The sequence below is a fragment of the Taurulus bubalis genome, assembly GCF_910589615.1.
Source record: "Taurulus bubalis genome assembly, chromosome: 21".
Taxonomy (NCBI): domain Eukaryota; kingdom Metazoa; phylum Chordata; class Actinopteri; order Perciformes; family Cottidae; genus Taurulus; species Taurulus bubalis.
This window is the reverse complement of record NC_136609.1, coordinates 7,213,264-7,220,494: the sequence shown is the minus strand read 5'-3', so window position 1 is coordinate 7,220,494 and position 7,231 is coordinate 7,213,264.

The window sequence follows — 7,231 nt, the reverse complement described above, 5'->3', positions numbered from 1 at the left end:
AGGGTGATATCTCACCGTGAGGTCGTTGACTCCGTAAACTGCGGTGTTTCTAAAGCTAAGCCGGGACCGAGGAGCTCACCCTGCTTACCGATGCCGCCGCAGACCACAAGAGAGGCAACCAAAGTCCAACGGCCGCTCTCGAATGGGAAAGCTCGAAGCGCTTCCCCGAGGCAAAAGGTCAATGAGAGCTTGGAAGAAGAGCCGAGCGAGCGGTCCGGGCGGGAAATGTCCACAGAATATAGGACAGAGCTGTCGAAGGCCGACCCCAGACAGGTGCTGAGTGCAGGGGTTAGATCTTCCTTATCGGGCCTGGACCTGGACCAAGCAGAGGAAGGATCAGCAACACAGCAAGGAGTGGACGGCACCAGACCAGACAAGAGTTCAGCCCCCAAGATCAGAGGAGAGAATCCGACGAGCTCCTCCTCCTACAACCCTACCGACTATCTGGAGGATCAGAGCAGCTCAGCCTTCACCGCTCAGACCCTGCGCACCAAAAATGTCTCCACGTCCTCCAAGAGCGATGCAGAGGACACAGAACGGCTGCCTGCACCCGGCCCGGGGGAGGATGGGGACGCGTGCCTCTGGGTGGATTCATACACGTACAGGTACATCGAGAGGTTTAACAGAGGTGAGTTCGACAGATGCTTGAGAGGCCTCGAGGCGCGTGTCGAGCTCGCCGGCGCCGACCTCGCGCGGATATCGCTGACGGAAAGGCAAAGCTCCAAGATGGGCTCCAGCGTCCGGCGGGCGTCGGAGGACCTCAAGAGCCTGGTGGAGTTTTGGTCGCAGATGTTACGAGTTCATCGGATCGACCTGGACGAGGACGGGCCGCCCAGGAGACAGACGGTGATTAAAATCTGCGACGACGCGAACGCGCACTACACGGATGTTCTATACCTGTTGGAGGACGCCTGCGTCAAAGTCATCGGCCCCTCAATCTCAGGGCACCTGTTCTGTAGGAGGGTGGAGGGTAGAGTTGCTCTGCTCAAGGACCCTGTGAGAGGGTAAAGGATGGGGGCGTAAACCATGTGGTACCATCAACGGCCACAGGGTGGTGCAGTTGCGTCACAAACAAACAATCTACATGGCCACGGTTTTGATTCCTGTTTAAAAGAATTGTTGCTATTAATTACAACTTTAGAAAAGAATAATACTTACATAATTACATATGTGCATCAATTACTCAAACAACTAATTTTAGTTCTCTAATTAGATAAAAAATAATCCAATGCTTTTGCTTTTTCCCTTTGTCTCTATGGTGACGCTTCAGTTCGGTTTGTGTTTGGTTTAATAATTAGGTCTTTAAACCGCCGGTGTTTCCACACAATTGTTCTCACAGCAGTTGGGACATGTCTTAATTAACCTCCTCACATCTTAATCACAAAAGGTAATTAAAAGCAAAACTGACGGACGACAACAACTTGTCTCACGTAATCACATCTTCCTGTCCACCGATTTTATTTAATCATTCGTTCGCAATAAATCATTTTCTTTAAAGTTTGTTGTGTTTTTAATCTGATAAACTTTTTTTGTGTGTTTGGCAGCTGACCAAGAAAAAAAAAACTTACTTTCAAAAGTTTCTGTGTTTCATATATTTCATTAAATACATAAAAAAAAAAATGCAAATTCCCCCTTTTGGCAGCTTCATGTTAGTTTAATATGTTCTATAAAAATCCCACTGCAGTTCCTGTACCGGCGTTGGACAGCAGGGGGCGGTGTGGCGCTTCCTCCCGCACGCTGGACTGATTAAAAATAGAGACGCTGGAGCTGCCACAGTCCTGTTCAGGGAAGCTATTATGGAGGCCCGGTTTGGCAAGCAGGGTGCAGATTGGCAGGCAAATGATGTCAGTTGGACGTCCCATTATACACCCTATCCTACACACACACACACACTTTCTCCAAGGGAAATACTGATCCGTACATGTGATGTGTGAAGATGCTCAGTTAAATCTTTTTTTTCTTTTTTTCCTCTTTCTGCGATTATTCAAATGAGCTCGCCCCACAGCCTCGATAATTGATTCATTATGTAAAAATAAGCCACACAACCATAATGAACACACACAAACATAGACAATCACTCATCTCCCAGACACGCACACACACACTCACTCTCTGGGTTGTTACCATAGGAACATAGTGGAAGAGGTTGCCGAGCTGCAGCGCTGGGCGTCGTTAGGGGGAAGCTCTCCTACACAATGAAAACGTCCAGGAGGACGGAGGAATTGCATTACAGCAGGAGGACCCTTCATCTGCCTCTCAACACCCGGACCTTTGATGCCACGTCTTGAACAATTACCCATCACCCCGGTGGGGGCCGTCGTGGTTAAATGGAAAGGAGGGGTCAACGAGCAGAAAGCGTGAATTTGTTATCCCGGTCCTCCATTACATCCTGTTTCATCCTTTCTCCTCATTATGCATAACGTATAATTAGGTAATTGCATTTTTGAATAATAAAATGTGTGACTTTCATGATGGAGGTCAAAAACAGCAGCAGGCCAGAAAAAAGGAAGCCAAGCATGTTTCCCTGGGGAGGCGGGGTCTGCTGTGGATAAGAGCTGTGATTGGACCACGGGCGGGTTACTGAACAGGCCTGTAGGCACAGGTCACTGGTGACTGTTGACAGCTCCTATTGGGGAGTAAAGCAAGAAAGGACAAAGTGACAACAAAATGACCAAGAAGAGACGCTAATCAACTACAAAGTGACAACAAAATGAACAAAAAGAGATGCTAATCAACTACGAAGAGACTCAAAATGACTACAGAGACACAAAATATATAAGAGACTCAAAACGATCACACAGAGATACAAAATAAACTTCAAAAGACACAAAAACAACCACAAAGAGACATAAAACGACCACAAAGAGACATAAGACAACCACAAAGAGACACAAAACCACCACAGAGATGCAAAATGCATGTACAGAGAAAAGCAAAACAACTACAGAGACGTGAAACGCTGTAGAAAGAGCGTCAGAACGACCAAAAGAGATGCACAACAACAACAACAGCAGTAAAACAAACATTTACAAAGCAACAACAACACCAGACATGATTACAAAAGGTGCTCGTGTGTAGGAGGGCCGGGGAACACACCATTCCATCTGTGGTGCACGAGTGTGAACGCTCGTGCCGTCGTGTTCACACACACGTTAGAGGTCAGAGGTCACGCAGACAGGCAGCAAGCCTCCGCGTCACATTTCTTCACAGTGAGGAATGAGGGCCGCCGGCTGATGAATGGTCTTCTCCAGGCGACGTGTGTGTGTGTGTGTGTGTGTGTGTGTTGCAGCCACAAATTGCATCTTAATGATTCTCTTTACAGATCATCACCCTGCCTGGGAGGGGTAAGGCGGTGATATGAGTTGACCCGCCCCCAAATGTGGTCTGGGTATTAGGGAGTTGTGATGGAAGAGCCTGGAGGCAACGGACCAAGAAAACAGTTTGTGTGTGTGTGTGTGTGTTAGCTGTGGAAAAAGGATGAATGGTGTTTTATTGGTCTCGCAACTTATGACCCAGAATATAGACGGAGCCAATCCCCGTTTGAATGGTACAAATATGACACTCGTGCGACTAATGATGAATGTGTAAACTGTGTGTCTCTTCAGATTGATATCACATCTCTGAGCTTTTCACTCCGGATACTTTCCCAGTCACATGACCTTGCACCTCCCTGCACACGCGTCCCTCATTCCTGTCGTCACACCTGCCTCTCGATACCCCATTAACCCCACAGCACACACACACACACACACATATATATATATATATATATATATATATATATATATATATATATATAATTTTAGACAGTGAGGATCAGCGTGTATCTTTATATTTTGCTGCTGCTATGTGACAATAAGGCCACATCTGCTCAGCCTCACTTACGAGCCGATCCAGGAAGTGTCGGTGCAATTATCAGCCCTCCCTCCCTCCTGACCGTTTCAAACAGCGCTCGCAGTGAGCCGGGTGTGAGGAAGAAACGTGATTGCCTGTTAAAACTTTCGACACCGCAGGCCGCAACACACGGATGACACGTGGGCCTGACTGTTGCATTACACTTGGATATTTAAAGATGGGTCAAGGGTAAAGCCGACTGTACACGATCTATGTTGGAACATGAAACAATGACTTCCTATGGATGCAAACCACGGGACCTCTGGGTCTCATTCAAACCCTTTTTCTCTCTTTTTGAGGGAGCGATCCAGATCTTCATGCGACGCCTTCTGCCGTCTAAACTCTCTGGTGGATTTTGCCTAATGGCCGAACTGCCTTGCTGTCTGCAGCTGGTCCAAAATATCATTTGATTGGTTATGCCGCCTTGTGGGAGAGCTCCTCAATTTCAGCCCTTGTCGCTCAGCTCCATTAGCTGAACAAAAGACACCGGAGGAGGCACATTTCTCAGGTGGCCCACAGATGTGTGTGTGTCTCCGGATGATTCGAGGCACTCTGTCTTATTTTAAGCCGTGCGCGGAAGCGAAATGGGTCCAATAATTGAGATTTGTGTGAAAAGCACCTGTGTGATTTAACGGCCCCCGAACATAAAAATTGAAGCCTGGCGCCGGCGGCACAATCTCCTATTCCATCCCCAATTACGCACTGACCGGGATAGTAACCCGGGTTGATCATAACTGTGAAGACTCACATGTAACATAACATTGGAGCCCCCCAAAAAAAGTGAGAACTTTGGAGAAATCCCCCAAAAAACTGACAATAGAATCACTATAAATACAAATATTTCCCCTGTTTAATTCATAACTCGGGCTCGCTTTGTCCGGTAGAAAGAGAAGTGACAGATGGAGGTGAAAGAGAGATTTTTAGAATACATCAGTGGCCCAGTGAGCCAACAGGATGCGTTTGCACGTGCAGGTGTGTGTGTGTGTGTGCCTGTGTGTGTGTGATGAGTGCATTTGTATGCTGTCGGCAGCTGAAATCAGTCGCGTGGGGAAGATGAATGGCGCTGGCTTTAAGGGAAAACGTTAATGCTTTGGACAAAGCCCACAGATATACATCCCAAAAGGAAGGACGACGTTCCCCAACATGCGTGTTTGGTTGAGACCGTCCCAGCCAGGGACATATGTTCTGATTGTAAAGATACAGACACGTGCGTATCAGCATTCATTCACTTAGCACTTAGACGCAGCGTCTCCTCATCTCCGAAACCAATAAAAAAAATGAAAGACCCCAAACTCCTGAGAGGCTGACCGCATACATGCTACCTAACCTCGGTAGAGAGCGAATACACGCTGATTTGATTAGCCCCACTCGAGTTTTTAAAGGTCCCCTGGAAATGTCAGCAAAAATCCTCAAAGCGCCCGCCTCCTTCATAAAGGCCTGATCAAAGGCATTCTCGACATACTGCGCCCTCTCTAGCGTTCGCTCACGGGTAAAAACGGCTGCATCTGCACAGCATTATGGGTTTTATGGGAGTTTTATAAGTGGAGACAGACCCAAATCCGGGAGAGACAAGTGACATTCCGCCCCACCCCCTCTTAACTGCAGCCCCTCGGCCCACCAACCCTCTGCTACATTTTGCGAATGCGTCGCATGTACTCGTGTACTTGTTTTATGAGGAATTCCACTCCGTTTGGCTCCTAATATGTTCCATTAATGCACTTTCTCTTTGCATTGCCGCCTCGGCCGCTGCCCTTTGTTGAACAGAGCAAGCAGTCCTTGCATTTGTTCTCATCCACCTGAAGGACAAATGGTCAGACAGAGTCTCATAAACGCCGGCATGATCTTGCATACTTTGAAATTTGTTGAATGGGATTTATCTTCCTCATACGCTATTCACAAAACTTAAAAAAAGGAATACTTTAAATCGTGTGTTGCACATCTCCGCGTTCTTCATCGCCGCCGTAAGAACATTGACATTCTTCTTTGTGTCCTTTTTTGTGATGAAAAGCAAAACGCTCATCGAAACTTTGCTCCACAGCGCTACTAGTGGTCAGAAACTCCACAGCGTGCCTTTAATTTTAGTTTATTGGAATGTAATTGACTGTACACAGACAGAGCATAGTGTAGTGTATCGGTATGCGATTCATAATAATTATATGTGAGGTTGATTGTTATTGAAATCATGTGACATTTTCTGATTAACTTACACCTTGTACATTGAGAAAACAATGCGGTCCATTATCTGGAGAAAAAACACGGCGATTCTGCTATGATTCAAAGAAAACATTTGTTTTCATTAAAGCTGCGAGCCAATCAGAAACTGCCTTCCTGTCGGATAAAACACTTGCATATATTATCTCACAAATATGAAGACCTTTATTCTATTTCACGCTATCCTGTAGATACATTTATTCCCACCGTAAACCATCATTCTTTCTTAAAAAAACAATGTAATTCTGTGCTGTAAACACCAACATTCACACGTAATGACGCGTGTGTGAGTATGATTTATGTACTGAACAGCCTCTCGTATTAATCTCCCCCGGACACGCAATCTCATTAAAACAATTACCTTTCAATAGAAGACTATAGGCACTACACTGTTCTCATTTGTAACCCTGGTTTTCACATGTTGAATTACACACACACACACCCGACACACACACCCGCCCAACTCACAGCAGGTTGCTCAGACCTTAGGCCACTTCAGTAGATCAAAGAGATGTTGGTATGAACCCCCGCCTCTGAAAACCTCTAAATCCCAGCACCACAGTGGGTCAAAGTAGCCCCACAACACACAACACCTCTCGCTCTAAGCACTCGCTCCCTCTCAGGAAGCCCTGAGAAGACCCAGCTGTGAGAGGGTCAGCCTGCCTCCGTTTGATTCCCATCCTCGTGTGGGATATCCCAACGGTTATGAAATATGTTTGAGATATTTCTGGCGGCTGTTCTGTGCACGTACAGACATTACACTCTCATATCTGTATGCATTTCGACACATGGATGGGAAATGACTAATTAGATAAAGAAGTAATTGTCTAACTTATTTACACAGTAAAAATGCCAACTATTTGCATCTAGCTTGTCAAATGTGAAGATTTTCTGCTTTTCTCTGATTTGCGTAATTGTAAATTCCCAAATATTCCGATCTCTTTGGATTTTGGACTCTTAGTTTCACAATAAAACAAAAACTGTTAATCAATCAAATACATTTCACACTAAGAAATACTGTCAATCCATAATGAGAATAATGGTTTCGTCTCATCAAAAAGATTTTTCACAGCAAACATGTTATCTTGTCATTATAATAAAAACACAGACTAATATTATAATTAAC